Source organism: Mus caroli, chromosome 14, assembly GCF_900094665.2.
Source record: "Mus caroli chromosome 14, CAROLI_EIJ_v1.1, whole genome shotgun sequence".
NCBI classification, from domain to species: domain Eukaryota; kingdom Metazoa; phylum Chordata; class Mammalia; order Rodentia; family Muridae; genus Mus; species Mus caroli.
The window spans coordinates 52,808,832-52,825,441 of NC_034583.1; the positions used below are offsets into that span (position 1 = coordinate 52,808,832).

At 47.2% G+C, this 16,610-nt stretch overlaps 2 long non-coding RNA genes across 3 annotated transcripts in view; one reads left to right on the forward strand and one right to left on the reverse strand.

Annotated features, from left to right (window-relative positions):
* Positions 1-12,338, reverse strand: part of LOC110309290 — a 52,137-nt gene extending 39,799 nt beyond the window's left edge. For both annotated transcript variants that reach the window (XR_003834781.1, XR_003834780.1), the window contains exon 1: positions 12,049-12,338. This is a non-coding gene — a long non-coding RNA (uncharacterized LOC110309290). The remainder of the gene's footprint in view (positions 1-12,048) is intronic.
* Positions 1-16,610, forward strand: part of LOC110309289 — a 52,067-nt gene that overhangs the window by 21,479 nt on the left and 13,978 nt on the right. The window lies entirely within an intron of this gene.

Genomic DNA, 16,610 nt, shown 5'->3' on the forward strand with positions numbered 1-16,610 from the left:
GCTGGCCTCGAACTCAGAAATCCGCCTGCCTCTGCCTCCCGAGTGCTGGGATTAAAGGCATGCGCCACCACTCCCGGCTAAGAAAATTTCTTATTACCTTCTTTATTTTGGTTAAATGTCAGCTTCAGGTAAGATTCTGTGATCTGATGTTACCAGTAAAAAAAATGGGTTTCTTGTGGAAATAACCTCTGACAGTGCTTACCTTATAGGATTGTTACAGTTTTAGCAACAGTGCTAGTGTCTAGCACTCCTCCTGGTTTGTATTTTGTAAATGGTAGCCATAATAATAATAATATATAACAGCACTAGGACCTCTTCTCTGCCGTATTCCTTTTATATTGGTATATTGTGTGTATGTCTCACATGTTTGTGAGTATGGAGGCTGCCACTATTTTTCTCTGTTACTTCTCACTTTATTCTCCTTTTCTATCTTTGTTTGTTTTGAGACAAGGTCTCTCATCGAACATGGAGCTCACCCATTTAGCTAGACTTCTGCTGCTAGCAAGCACCAGTGTAGATATGCCCAGCCCTTTTAAATATGGGGCTCTGGGGAGTAAAGCTAAGTCTCCATGCTTTCAGGGTAAGGACTTTTACTGATGGAGCATACTCCCTCTTCCCCTACATTCTTACATAGACAGTAACCTGAAAAAAGAAAATGAAGTTCAGTCAAGCCAAGGAGAGCTTCGCACAAGGAGTGGAACCAGTCCAAGAAAGGAGGGTAAGAGACCGGGAAGGTAGGGAGTGGGTACACTACAGGCAGCAAAGCCGGAGGGGTAGAATCATTTAAGTCTTTTAACACTGGACACTGAGCTACCCGATTCAGAGCTTGCTCTGATAGGGTTCAGTCTTGTTTTGGGCCAGTATGTCCTCACTACACTCAGGTTCTTCCCTTTTGGAACAGTAATGTATATTCAGTGCCACCGTATGTTTTAAGCATGTAATTAACTTTTTTGATGGGGGATGCAATTAAGAGATTGTCTTGAGTCTCAGAAGAAATATTGGGTTTTGTACTTTTAAACAGTTTAAACAGTGTTGAGACTGTCACTGAAAGACTATGGAGATTTTAAAAATGGGACTAAATGTAGTTTCCATTATGATATGGCCAAGAAACTTTGGGGACAGGGCAGTAGAATGTGGTAGCTTGAATGAGCATGGCTCCCATAGGCATGCCCATTTGAATGCATGGTCCCCAGTTGGTGGAACTGTCTGAAAGGATTTGGAGGCGTGGTCTTATTGGAGGCATATCACTGGGGTGGGCTTTAAAGTTTCAAAAGCTTCCTTCCATCCATCCGTCCGTAGTGCCTGCAGTTTGAGATGTAAGCTCTTAGCTGTTCCTGCTACCTGCTTTATTTCAGCTCTGCCACCATGCATTCTAGCCCTCTGGAACTTAAGCCCAATTAAGCAATTTTATGAGCTGCCTTGGTCACAGTGTCTTATTGTAACAATAGAAAAGTAACCATTACAAACTCTCTTCTAGATAATTTCTTCTTCATGAATGTTGGGGAGCCCCCAGGCATATAATTTTTCCATATCTTTTTTCCCTTGTTTGTGGGGATTCATTTTCCCCCAAGGTCATCTCACCCACATTTGCTATTTTTATGTTTTATGGTATCTATGCTCTTAGGAGTCTTAGAACTTGTGTTCTGTCCCTGATACTTCTGTTGAGTTCTAGATTCTAACTCATTGGTTTGGCCAGCAACTCCACTTAAATGTAATAAAGACCTCCAAACTAGCACATTTAAGACACATCCTGCTTCTTTTATAATTCATATTTCTTTTATATCTTATTAGATATCAATAAGCTGCACAATTGTAGTCAAGTGGCTAGGTCAAAAAGCAAACAAACTTGAAACCATCAACTCCTCGTTGTGGCAGTTTACTGTCACCTCTCAGCAACAACCCTCTTGAGATCTGTTTCTGTGTTCCTGTGGGTGGTGCTCTCAAAAACCTAATTCCATATCTCCAACAGAATTCCTTCTGTTCTATCAGTCAAGAATAAGGAGAGGCAGAGGGAGAGTCAGGAGAGGGATGAGAACCTATAAACACTGCTTCAGTTACAGTCCCCCGAAGGATCACCTCAGCTGTCCTCAGGTGCAGGGTGGCAAGTGGCTGGCACCTCCCCCTCGCATCTCTCCATGGTTTCTTAGTAGCAAGAGGATAGTAACTGCTAACACAGGTTGCTCCATTATTTTGTTAGTCTTACAAATGTTTCTCCTTCCATCCCCTGCCCTGAGATAGGGACATTGCCCACTATGTGGCCCTGGCTTGTCTAGAACTTACTATGTAAACAGACTGGCCTCAGACTTGTGAGACAGTGGACCATGCCAGGAAACTTGGTAGAATGGGTCTGAGTTCCCGGAAACTCAGAGTACATACCTGAGATGGTAGACAGCTCCCTGTTCCCTGCCGAACTCCTGGCCTGGAACACATGCCACACTTCCCACATAAGGAGCTGTGACCTGTGGTTATGTAGGCCCAGAACAGAGTTCTCCATGCTAATGAGGTACCTAGAGGCCCTGCAAAAGGTAATTAATCTCTAGTCCATCCTGAGAAGTTGGTATGCATCCATTTTCCACTAACAACAACCAATAAATAATGTGGAACCAAGGGCTGTCTCATCTATCACGGTGGCCATGGGGGGAGCATGGAGAAAGCCTTTGCCTAGAGAACCATTGCCTGTAGAAGGTCTCTAGCCAACCACAGTCAAGCTAAGGATAATCACCACAGAGCTCCCAGCCCTGGTCCCAGGTTAGACTCCATCCTCATCCCAAGGGCCCCCAACAATCCTGGCCTCCAAGTGGCCGGTGGACCCCCACGCTTTGTTCCTGACTCCTCTGTGTGGGTCCCAGGCATCTACTGGGTGCCCAGGAATACCGGCTTCAGCTTTCCCACATCCCAGGTTGTGCTTTCCCACCCTTAGAGCAGTGTCTGGCAATGGAGTAAGTGCAGTCAAACTCCATGCAGTGCGGTTCACTTCCCCAGGAGCTGGTCCCACACAGGCGTGGAGAGTCTCCTGCCTATGTCCTGCCTCTGAGTGCTGGGACTAAGGTGTGTGCTACCGCTCCAGGAGAGATACAACTCTTTCTGCTCTGTGCGCGGTTCCTACTCAGCAGAGGCCACCTGCATGCTTCTCACAATTAGAACCAAACGCAAACTTTGCCATGGCCTACGATTTTTGTGATTAAACCCATCTTTTTCTATACCCTTCCATCTTTTCCCTTTTAACTCATTTGGCTTCTTAAAAAATTACTATTATTGTTATGAGGCCTGAACCTTATGCATGGCCTGGGAAGCAAGCACTATATCACCGAGCAAGATACTTAGACTGGCTCTCCTCCCTGCCTTGCACACAGTGCTCTCCCACAGGGCCTTTGTAGACACCATTCTCTGTATCTAAGATGCCTGGGTCTTTGCCAGGTTCACTTCCTCTCTGTATTCAGGTCTCTTTTCAAAGTCAGACTTACAGCCTTCTAACAACTCGATCGAAAGCAGTGCTTCTCAGCCTTCCTAATGCTGGGGCCCTTTAATACAGTTCCTCATGTTGTGGTGACCCCCAGCCATAAAATGATTTTCCCTGCTACTCATAACTGTCACTTTGCTACTGTTATGAATTGTAATGTAAACATCTGATATGCAGGATGTCTGATGTGTGGCCCCTGGGGGTTAGATCCACAGGCTGAGAAGTACTGGAAGTATCTCCTGCTTTCTAGTTTCTAATCTGGGGTTGTCTCAGCCCCACTCCCTGCCACACTAAGCTGTTTCCTCACTGCAATATAATATAAACTTTATAGAGGCAAAGGTGCCTGGCTCAGAGTTAAGGTATTCAGTAAGTTCCAGGAAACAGGTAGAGTTAAGGAGCTGCAGGACTTGAAACAAATACTGTAGGAAACAGACCAAAGTCACTACAAGGAAGACACTATCCAAGTGAGACAAAAAGACACACTATATAAGCACTCATCTACTACATAACGCGACAAGTGAAATAAAAAATTGCACTCAAGAATGTAACAGAAGAGCATTTCCCAAACTAGTGAACAAACTGTATCTGCAGAAAATGCTTAAACAAATGGGCATATAATCTTCAAATCGGAGGCATATCCTGGTTAAGCTATTTTTGTTGTTTGAGTGAGATAAGGTTCTACGTCGGCCAGGCTGATGTTGCCCTTGAGCTCCAGATCCTCCGGCCTGCACACCTTTAGACCTGGGATTATAGGCATGTGCACCCATACTTCACTGTGGATAAGCAGATGCTCAGGAGGAAGGAAGGAAGGAAAACCTTTTCAGACCTCTGGACAGAAGACACAGTCACTCACAAGCAAGGAAGACATCAAGCTGATCTTATCCTTCCGCTAAGCAATTATTCATCAGGAAATAAAAAATATCTGCAGTTTTCATCAAAGGTAGCAGAACCCTAAACTATCTAAGTGACTACCACCAGGAGTTAATGGGAAAAGCAGTCAACAAGCTGGTTCAGTGGGCAAAGGTGACTGAGGCAAGCCTGATGTCTCAGTCTGATCCTTGGGACCCACACGGTGGAAGGAAGGGGCTGGACTCCTGCAGGCCGTCCTCTGACCTCTACATGGTACACGGCACACAGAAACACATACACACATAAAAACATTACTATGTGTGTGTGTATATATGTATATATGGCAAAAATAGCATCTGAACATACACACATAAAAGCATTACATTCTATATGTATATGTGTGTGTGTACATATGGCAAAAATAGCATCTGAACATAGATCAAAGCCAAATGACCAATAAAATTAAGGTTACACAAAAGAACTAAATATAAAACATCTTATAATCATACTTTTCATGAAGGTGATTCTAATTTTGAAATATATAGATAATAGCACTATTTTTACTTTCAATATTTAGTAACTAAGGTCATTTGTGGCACAGAAATATTTTCCTAAATGATCAATAATTTCTCTTCAAACTCCATCCATGAATTTTTGGTCATCTTCATAATGAACACATCAAGGCTTACATTTAACTTAAGCAAGTGCTCACATGATAAAAAATATGTATCTTAGTTGACCTTGGAAATATTCCTTTAAAACAAAATAAACCACAGGGGCTGAGGAGATGGCTCAGCAAACAAGAACATTTGCTATCCAAGCAAGAGGACCCAAGGCTGAACCCCCAGAACCACATGAAACTTGGCATGACCACACCCGGCACTGTCTCTAACTCCTGTGTTGGTACTTGGAGACATATATCCTAGAACTTGCTGGCTGGCCAATCTTGTCAAAATAGCAAGCTTCAGGTTCAGTGAGAGACTGTCTCAAAAGCCAAGGACGAGAGCAAAATACAATACCTAAACATTTTTCTTCTGAATTCTACATGCACATGCATGGGAACATATACTACAAATACTCCAAATTGGATTCTTTAGCCCATAGAAAGATTTCTTTACCATAGAAAGGTAAAGAAAAATAACACAAAGAGTTTGAATTATTCTATTTAATGAACAGTTAGGCCATACACTTGACTTGTTGCTTTTAGCTGTAAGTGTGGTTTGAATAGGAACTGCCCCCAAAGGCTTATATATTTGAATGATTGGTTCCCAGTTCTTGGAACTTTTGGGGAAGGATTGGAAGGTATGGCCTTGTTGGAGGAGGTGTCTCTCTGGGGGTGAGGTTTGAGGTTCGAAAAGCCCAAGCTATCCCCAGTGTGTCCATGTGTCTGTCAGTCTCTCATTCTCCCTCCTTCCTGTCTCCTGATTGTGTCTCAATAATGAGTTCTCTGTTACTGCTCCAGCACCATGCCTGATTGCCTGCTGCCATGCTTCGTGCCATGATGGCCATGGAGCCTAACTCTTAGGAATTGTAAGTCACAAATAAGGATTTTGCCTTGGTCACAGAGCCTTAACACAGTAATAGAAAAGGAACTAAGACCCTTAGTGTGCCAGTTTTACTGTAGTATAGTGTTATACCCTCTCTCCTTTTTTTTTTTTTTTTAATTGAGACAGGGTTTCTCTGTGTAGTCCTGGTTGTTCTGCAACTCAGTTTGTAGACTTGAACTCAGTTAAAAAAAGAAAAACACTCATTAGATAGCTACTTTGAAATGATTTCCTCAATTCTTACTCCATCTGAGACATTGAGTCATCAAGAACTAGATGGCCCCACTTCCGGTTTCCTTTCATGTTATTGTTTTTTGTAAAGTATTTTTTAAAAAAGATTTATTTATTTTTATTTATATGAGTACACTGTAGCTGTCTTCAGACACACACCAGAAGGGTGTATTGGATGCCATTTACAGATGGTTGTGAGCAACCAAATGGTTGCTGGGAATTGAACTCAAAGACCTTTGGAAGAGCAGTCAGTGCTATTAACTGCTAAGCCATCTTTCCAGCCCTTGTGTTATTGTTAATGTGCAGTCATTCTATAGCCAGGTGCCCTAGTTAGAGTTACTATTGCTTTGATAAAAAGCAAGTTGGGGGGAAAGGGGCTTATTTTGCTTACACTATCATAATCTATCATTGAAGGAAGTTGGGACAGGGACTCAAATTGGGTATGAATCTGGAGGCAGGAGCTGATGCATGGACCAAGGAAGGGTGCTGCTTACTGGCTTACTCCCATATTAAACTAGAATCTCAACCCACTGGGCCCATATTAATAAACTCTGGGTCCAGTTTTACATTCTTTCCACCATTATCCAACGCCTTGAAATCCATTCCCACACATATCCTCCATATCTCTGCCTGAATAAATTAACACTCCTTCAGCTCTTTAGTAGTATAGTGCCCCTCCTCATGGACTACTTTCTAGCTCCTCTCTGGGGCCTGCTTAGTCTTAATTGGCTATGGATCTAGAGGCAGCTATTGGTGGGTACTGAGGGATAGCAGTAATGTCTCATCTGTCATTTTTCTCAGAGAAACTCACTGCTGGGTTACCAGATGACGAAGCGTTAATTTCCCTAGTCAAAGTCAGAAAAGGCAGTATTTCAGGGGGAAGGCAGTATTTCAGGGGGTGGGAGAGAGGGCAGGGGTACATCTGCTGAGGCTGCAGACTTCAGGTGAGATAAAACCCTGGAGAATCTCAGGGTTCAGAGATCTCAGATTCAATAGGATCCTCTCATTCCCATACAGCTCCTCCCCTTGTTACAGGATCGATCCATGCTTTACCAGTTAATGCCCTTACTTTAACAGCTGATATCCTCCAAATGCTATGATTTGAATTTTCATTGTAATTTGGCTAACCTTATGACGAGGGCTTCAGTTTGATTTTCTATAATGGGAGCTGTAATGGCTGCTGGAGAGAAGATTCACTTCCAGGGCGCACTTATAAACCTTTAGACTGCTTCTGTGCATTGGAGCTGACCATTTTATCACTGGGTTCATTTTCCTCCAACAGATTTCAAAATGCTAGATGTTGGTTAATGTCTTTGTTGTTGTTGTTTTTTAATCACAGAGCTCATTCCTTTCCTTTGTCGATTTATCCGGAGATGCTAGGAACAACCAACCCGCATCCTCATTTTTCCAGTTTTATGTACAGACTCACTAAATCTGTTGCTTCTCTCAACTGGTCAATCAAGATAATCAAATACATTTGTCTCCTTAAGCTTGTAAAATAGTTCACACCACAGGCTTTCAGTAATCTCGGAGTTTCCAGGAGAGGCTGCAGTAATTCGTTGGCAAATTAGAAAGCCTAAATCCAGATACTTAAAAAAAAACAAAACTCATCTGTATACTTTTGTTGCTCTAGACTCACTTCTGGTACTAAAAATCTGTATCAGTCAAGGTTCTCTAGAGGAACAGAACTTCAGAATGATATGTGTATATATAGAATGGCTTATAGGCTGTGGTCCACCTAGGCCAACAATGGCTGTTTACCAATGGAAGATCCACAAATCCAGTAGTTGTTCAGTCCACAAGATTAAATGTCTCAGCTGGTCTAATGCCAGAGAAGGAACTGACTTGCTAGGAGAGCAAGAACAAGCTTCCGTTTTTCAGGTTCTTTTTATAGGCTGCCAGTAGAAGGTGTGGCCCAGATTAAAGGTAGATCTCATCCCAGAATATCTGGATTAGATGTATATCTTTCTATCTCAAAGATCCAGATTAGAAGTGGGTCTTCTCACCTCAAATGATTTAATTAAGAAAAAATCCCTCACGGGCGTTCCCAGCCATTTGGGTTTTAGTTAATTCCAGGTGTAGTTGACAACCAAGACTAGCCATCACACCAAGGTTGCAAGCACTCCAGCACATGGAAAAGCTGCATATAGGGTAGGGTTTGGTTGAGGTTGTTCCTCCTTCAGGGCTGCATTATGTCATCTGAAAGTGTTTACTTCAGTTCCTCTGGGCTGCCTCCATGGCAGCTGTGACATCACAGAGAAGTCAGAAGGTTTGGGGCCTGATAACAAAGTATGTTAATGTAATGCGAATGCTGTGTCCATTAAAAAATAAAAATCACTGCTGTATACGAAACTTTAAAAAGGATTTTTTAAGAAGCTACTTAAAAAAAAACCCATCAAGTGATCTACAAAAGACTCATATTTTCTCACTATATGGGTGTATTTATTTTTTAAAGATTTTTGCTATTTTCAATTATTTGTATTTGTGTGTGTGTGCGAGTGTGCACATATGTGCGTGCAGGTGCCACAGTGGCCAGAGGTACCAGGTGTCCCTGGAATCAGAGTCACAGGCAATTTTCCCAGCATGGGTGCTGAGAGGCAAACTCCAGTCTTTTGGAAGACCTTACACATGCTCTTAACAGCCGAGCCATCTCTCCAGCCCTGCAATGTACTTATTTTAAAATGTGTGTAGCATGACTGTATAGGGCTTTGACTCGTAAATATAATTATGCAACTAGAAAAGTAATCTGAGTTGCCTTAAGAGAAATATTAATTATTAAAATAGCCCAGTCACTATTTTTATCTCTAAAAGAGAAGCAAATTTAATCTAACACCAAAGATACATAAGTAATAGAAGCTTAAGGCAAACTGTAAGAGATGCCAGGTTATAAAGGACATTTTATTTACCCTGATATGAGTGTTACTTTTAGTTCTTTAGATATATGAAGCCAATCATTTACCTGGTAAGTGTTGACTTAGCATTTACTGTGAAAATGGGAAAAGGACATGCAACTCTTACGCTTTCCTCTCCACTAAGAGCGGAAGTCTTTCCAGTCCCATTGTTTTTGAGACAGTCATAGTCTGTATTGCGTGCCGGTCTTGAGATCACAGTAGTCCTCTTGCCTCAGCCTCCTGAGTGGATTACAGGCACTAAGCATCATGCCTGGCTCTTTTTGGTCTTATGAAGGAAGCAGCAGGTTTCTCTTTATTTTTGGGTAGCAGGATGGACGGCCTACAGAACTATAGCCATGCACCGAGGATTAGCGCCATGGAGGACTACAGCCAGACACTAAGGACACTATTTCTTTTACTTAGCCTTGTCCTTTAAAGCCTCCTCCTGCTCTAGACTTGCACTAAGTGTGAGTGTTCCTTGGAGTTCCTGGCTAACTAGCCTCCCGGTCCTCTTAGCCTCCCCCATGGCTTTAGCTACCACTTATATTTTGGTGACTTCAGAGATCCGGACTTTACACCAACCTCCCTGGGAAAGGTTCCCCCATAGTGTAAAAAATGTGTTTACCCCGAGGTCCACTCACCCAAAGACAAGACTGCGCATCCCTTGACCTCAAACAGCTAATGACTTCTCTTGGGTACATAGCAGGTGGTTCTAACAGGTTCTATCTTAGCTCACAATCCTTTTACATCCCATCTCTAAGCCTCCCAGATCCTCACAAGGCCTATGTGACCAATTGTCACATCCATCAGACATCTTTTGGAGGTTTTCCCTTCTTGCAGGTTTTGAGCTGAGGCATCACAAAGCAGAGCAACCCTTTGAAATCCTGTGCTTTTTCTGTTGACTTGTAGGAGGAAAAAACAAACAAAAAATAACCACCACCTATTGCTTTTTTTTTTTTCTCAAAGCATATCTGCTCATCCTAAAAGGCTAAAAAAATAAAAATGCCCATTCAGGTACAAATACAAATTCCTCAGCATGGTTATTCTGAATCATGAAGGCCCTGATCATCTGTCCAGCTTCCCTCTCACCTCTTTTCAACTCCCACCCAGCACCCGTACCAGTACCCACATCTATCTTGCAGGCCCCAGTGTGTACTCTGTAGTCTTTTGGACACTTTTATTCTTAGCTGACCTAACCACCGAGGAAGTCACCATCTTTCTTTCAAGAGACACCCCAGGTGACACTACCTATGGAAAGCTGCAGAGGCTAGGAGAGCTCACTCAACTCTGCCCACCCGACAGACAACCCCACACTCTTTCTCATAGCATATGCCTCTTGGATTTCTAAAGCGGAGGCTGAAGGAATGTGGGAATGTAAAAATTAAAATCATAACACCCCAACAAGTAATAACGTACTAGTGGTACATTTATACACCAGGGAAGAAAAGCACACGTTTTTGTTGTACTTTCTTGGAAGAAATTGGGTGATAAACATAAAATTCCCACCAGACCAGACTTTTGACACTAGATAAATATCACACATTCCTTCCTGTTACAGAATATAGTGCAGGGACTTTGCCAGCATTTAGTTTCCCTTGTATCATTCTAATATGGGTATTCTATGTTGCAGGTGTCTAGGAGAGACAGTAACCTACACCCAAAAGCCAGTTAATGGTCATGACTGTCCCCAAATTCTCCATTTACTCCGGGAAATGTTCCACTTTCACTGTTCTAAGTCTTCTCCTTACAACACGATTCTAAGAATCAAGTATTTTTCTTTCCTAAGACTTTAAATTGTTGCTTCTTAATAGAGATCTTTGCTATAATAGGGCGGACCGATCCTAGTGAAGCGTATTTCCCCGCTCTTAACTCATCTACCTATAAATAGCGCCGCTCACCGAGCTGAGTCACCAAAACCCAGAGTTTACTCAAAATAGCTCTTAAGGACTGCTGGAATCGAGTCGCTCCAGTGGTGACAGATTGACCACACACCCATCAAGCTGGGCCATGGACCAGAGCCATAGAACTGGCTTCTAACCACCAGGCGCCCAGAGGGCTAGTCAGGCGTGTAAGACCCTAGTCGCTGGGATCTCGAAGTCTGGACTCAGGAACCAGCTAGTGGCCAGACTCCGCCCTTTTGGAGCTGGGAGCCGCGGGGGGCCCGGCACCCGGCACCGCCCTCGCCCACTGCACACACAATGGGGCGCGTCGAGGGGCAGCCCGGCTCGAGCTTCAGACCTAGCCCTCACTGCTCGACCCCCGGTTGTTGCCAAAGCACCTGATGACCTCAGACTATTGCCCACCCTCAGGAGGGTGCAGAAGCTTGGGAGCAGCAGCCTGGGGGGGGGGGAAGAAAACGGAAGTGCCACCCCCTGCAGGCAGGGTGGTGACGTCACCCTACCGCCAGCCTGTAGCGGGGGTGGCTGCCCATCACGTGATCCACGCCCCTCAGAATCCCGCGCGCGCGCTCCCTCCCCCCCTTTTCAACCAGACTCCCACCTCTCCCGCCTCCTCTCCCCAACTTTCGCCCTCCCTGCTCCCTCACCGCTGTCAACAGCGCCAGCTCCGCCCTCCCCAACGGCGACGCAGCGGGCTCCCGAGTTCAGGTCCTTGCTCCCTGGGCGCAGGGTGCCCCCCCTCCCACCCTGTCCCCAAATTTAGGCGCTCAGGGTGCGTGGGCCTCGGGGGTGCAGTGGCGGCGGCGACAATTCTCCACTCATTCCTCCCACCGTGGACCAGGCGGACTCTGCAAGTCTGCGTTCAAAGGGGACCGAGAGACAAGCACGGCCTCCCGGGAGCCCCCTCCTCTCACCCTGTGGCCCGATCTGCCCGCCTGCTCTGCCAGCTCCGTCTCCCGTGGGGGCCACGCGCAGATCGCCTCCTGGAGCCCCTCACTCTCGTCGCTCCGTGCACGCCGGGGTTACAGCTTTGCTTTTTTTTTTTTTTTTTCTGTCGCTGCTGCTCCTCGTTCTATTTCCTTACCCCCCGCCCCCCGCCCCGGTTCCCTTCTAAAAGTGGAGGCTGGAGGAGGGAGAAAAGCAGCCTTGAGTCGAAAGGGGCGGTGCGCACTGACCTGTCAGCGACGGAGGAAGACCCCTGGTCTGGGCGAGCTCTCCAGCCAGTGGGGGCACTGGAGCGCAGGGCTCGAGCGGAGCGGCGGCTGCGCTCGACCAGGTGTCCCCTAGGCCGGTCTGCGCCGCCCCCTCCCTGGGCGCCGCGCTCTCCGCCCCAACATCGGGGACCAGGGAACCCCCCAGCTCGATTTTTTTGTGCAGTTTCAGCAAAGCTCCGAGGAAGTTGGTCCTTTTGTTCCACTATTTATAGATTGCGTCAACATTGCGAAAAGAAGAAGGCGGAGCGGTGGCCCCTCCCCCGCCCCTCGGCCCGCTCCCAGGAGAGAAAAGCCCCAGCACACGACCTAAGTACACAGCGCGCCAGCCGCCCGCCCCCGGGCCTCCTGCTCGCCACTTCCCCCTCCCCCCGCCCGGGCCCGAGCGCTGCCAACCCCGTCACGTGCCCTCTCGGGAAAACCAGCTCCCTGGGGCTGTGCGCCGCTCGCCTGGTTCCGTGGCAGCGGCCTCCGCCCTGCGGCGCTCCCCTGCTCGTGGCTGGGGTCGCATGCCCGGGTGGTGTGCACGACCTGGGGACCCGCGCTCTGACCACTCGACGGGGGTTGGGGGCGGAATTTCCCCCGGACCCGCGCCTTGCGCGCGGAGTGGCCCCGAGCGTGCCGCTCGCTCGCTCGGGCGTCTCTACCCCCCTCCGTCTCTGGGAGCGCCACCGCCCTACTTGCAGAGAGCGCGCGCGTTTGGGCCTCGCTTTGAAGCCCACGGCCTGGACAAGACCCTGTGCCCCCTACGTGCGGCGGCTCCCGCAGGCGTCCGCTTGCTAGGCCTCGCTCCCCTGGCCAACGGGCGTGAGGGGTGCGGGGGTGGCTCGCAGCAGCTCCCAGGCAAAAGCGCGGGGCGCGGGAAGCGCGGGGCGGACGCTCTGGATCCGCAGGTGCAGCTAGCTTCACGCTAGCTTCCTTCTCGCTTTCCCAGCTGCTTAAAGCCCCAGGCATTTGCGCATCCGACCCCTTGACAAGGGAACGCCGTTCTTGAGGACTTACTCTTTGGTTACAGGAGTGATTGGGGCAAACCATTACAAGTTGCCTTTAAACCCTGAAGACGAAGTGATAGGCCCCTCCAAACCCCGAAGTGAAACTGAGCGCCCCGCTGGCCTAAAGCCTAGGCGGAGGGCTCGGTGTAAACAAAAAGTGCGATAAACACCAAAGGAAGGCCTTACAATTAAGCCAAACATAAGTGGTTAGTCTAAGCGTGGTTAACTTCCGTAGCTTCTACTCCCTTTCCTAAGTAGTTGATTTCAGAACGCAGTTGTACTTTTCAGGATCAGAATATAAATTAGCTACCAGATCACTGGTTCAGGAAAAAAGGCTAAGCTCGGATGAGAACAGGAAACGCGTCGGACCTTTCCCGGCAACTGGAAAGGGGTAAACAGTCTAGAAGAACTCCCCCCCATCCCACTCCCCGGCCCCAAGTTCGGACCACCACCACGCCTCAGCACGGGCACCTACTGTGCCCGTGAGGGGCTTGGAAGTTAGGTATAAGGGTGGGTCCAAACCTGGTAGAGCTTTTCCAAGAGTGAGTTGGGGAGGAAATAGATTTGCCTAGAGTTGAGAAACCTTTCCAGATTTAGGCCCGCTTTCTTTCTATTTCTATTTCTTTTCTTGCTTTCTCTCTTTCTTTCTTTCTTTTTTTTTTTAAGGAGAAACTTTAGATTCTAAAGCTTAGAACGTGGCTTCCAAGTTTGCTGTGTGTGTGCTTGCTAAAAGAGGGAAGTGAGACAATGTAAAGTGAACTTTTGCAGCACTTGCTTCCTTTCTAAAGTTTGGGACTGCAGGCCTGGTAGGCTTTGGTCGCCCACACCTGGCGGCGTGCAGAGCCTAGGGCAGAAGCTCATTCTTCCCCATCCTCTGCAATTTATCCAAAGGCCCTAGCTACTCACCTCCCCGTCCTTGTACCCTGTTCTTTTCTCAGCCTTTAGAAAACAAACCTCTTATGAATGCAAATTCGTTTCTTTGACACTTTGGTTGCAGCAATAGCTACAAATTACGATTCTTTGCATTTAGTAAACAAGTCAGGGCTTCCTGGTCCTTCCCACCCTTGCAAGGGTCAGAGTTTGTCAAGGCGTGGTCATGGTTGCCCTACCCGGTCCTCAGACTAAGGCTCAGAGGCTCAGCTATTTTGTTAAGACACCGGCTTTCCGCCCCCACTTTGTTCATTCACGGTCTTCCTAGCTGCGGAGAGGAGGGAAGGGAATCAAAACGAAACCACTTCAGGCGCAGCAGCCACAGCCACTTCCCTCAGGGCAGCGGTGGCAGACCTAAGTGTAGGGTCGCAAAGATTGACCGAGGTGGGGTTGGGGGTGGGGGAGCTGTTCCCGAAGGAAGCCCAGGAGTTGCCAGGATCTGTCCTAGGTTGCGAAGGTTCCCCCTCCCCCCAAACTCCCATCTCCGGAAAAGCGAACATGGATAGTACATCAATCTTGCATGGAGAGTTTGGTCTGGGTCTCGACGTTGAAGACTGATACCCTGCAGAAGTAAAGGAGTGTGACACTGGAGCGAGTTTGGGTTCTAGTGGCAGTTGTCTTAGCAGGGTATCAGGCAGGAGCACAGGCGAGGGCGCGCAAAGGCCTCTTGGGACTTGAGGCCCACGGAATTCTTGCCCCGCTGAAATTGGATAAGCATCCCGCCCACACGCAAATAACCAAAGTTCTATACAATTTAAAAGACTTCACGAGACTAGTGGTATCCCTCTTCTCTCATAGAAGCCATTGCAGTGACAAAGGCGGCCTCCCGCAAGTTTCAAAGAGGCGGGTGGGCCGACTTTAGCAGTTCAGGGAAGGCATCTTTGGAGGTGAAGGTAACCAAACACAACTGGGGCGCTCAGGAATGGCAGCTGGTGTCAATCTAGTCAGCTAAAATCTGTCCTCGCTTCCCCTTCTTCCCCCACAGAGAAACAACACTGCCTTGAAACAGCTTCCACTCTCACCCCACCCCCATACTTTCTTTACCACACACTTTATTCTGTTTAGTAACACCTTTGTTGCAGCAGTATCTGTAGGTCTGGGCAAGTGTGAGAAAGACCGGCAGAGTCTCGGGGAGTTGAAAGTGGAAACCCTTTGCTGGAGTGCTCGCCCTGCTCACCCACACCTGACTAAGGACTTAGCAGACAGCCATTACCCTTCCAGCTGCTCAGAGGCGCTTTGCTTTCCGCACTGAGGTCATTTGCTCTGTAAAACCCAAAACTAGGAGTCCTGTGCGTATTTGCATTGTTCAGACTCGGCTTCGCCAATAATTTAACCACAGAACTAAAAAAAAAAAAAATGGCCTTGCCTTTCAGAGCCGCGTCGTGTGAAGTTCTCTTGGTCGAAACCTGGAAAGGCAGATGTTTCTACCCCCAAACCCTCTTGGTAAACATCAGAAAGCCCTAACTGAAAGGGAAGGCCCACTCTATCCTCTTTTCCCTCTATATGAGTGAGGCAAGCTACCTAGGAAATAGACCCTGACGCTCTCTTTTTAGCTTTCCCCCATTTCTTAATAAAATAAAATAAAATAAAAATATCCAGCACAAAAGCTAGTTTTGACTCAAGAGATTATAAAAAGGTCTGCGTTTAACAAGTTCGTCTTTTGGTCTTATTATATGACTAGTTTTCTTACTCTTGCAAATGACGTGTTTTCGTGATCGGGTTCCAGGGGTGTTGCTGTTAAAGTGGGCGTCTGTGATTGTGAAGTTGGTCTTGCCCTCCATTCTTTCTAAACAAAAAGCACGCGCTTTAAAACACACACACACATACACACACTCTACGTTTTTTAGTAAAAAAAAAAAAATCCATGCATTCATAACTAATGTTTTGCCTGAGCTAAAGTTAAGACTTAAATGCCCAAACTGCCATCCCTTTGTGGAGTCCATCAAAACCCCTGTCTTTTGCGCTCGCCACTGAAACCCGCGTCAGACACCTTGTTGTGGAGTCCAGTTTGGAAATAAATCCACGCCTTTCGAGGTGAAATGGGAGCATGGCCCAAGCGATGCATCTGGCTTTAGATTTTATGAGGAATATGGTCTGGAGAAGGGAACGCCTGTTTTAGCCGGCTGCGTGCCCTGCTAGAGTCGTCCTGGAATTCCTCCTGCAAACAGCGCGCCTGGCCTCGACCCACAGGGCCTCAGGCGACCTCTGGGCGCCGAGCTTTTGAGTTAACCTTCCAGCAGCGAGCTCTCCGCGGCCTCAGCCGAGGTCGCTAAGCTGCGGCTGACTTCAACCAAAAGGAGAAAGTTTAAGGATGTAGATCAGATGTCCTGAAGCTGGAGAAAGGGACAAGAGACTGCCTTCGCGGTTAGTTACTAAAAACCTCCGACACCTCGTGCTGGCTGCGAGGCGAAGAAAACTCCCCTGGGGGAAACGTTAGTGTACCCGAGACTGTGCCAAACACTCCCCAAGTCCCCGGGTAGCGTTCCACCCCCGCCCACCACCGGGTTCTTTCACAATCCAGCGGGTTTCTGGCGAGGGTTCGGCGGCGTGGGCTAGGGGCTGCAAAGAGGTGCAGGAGCCGAACCGCCTCCGTTTTCCGCCCAC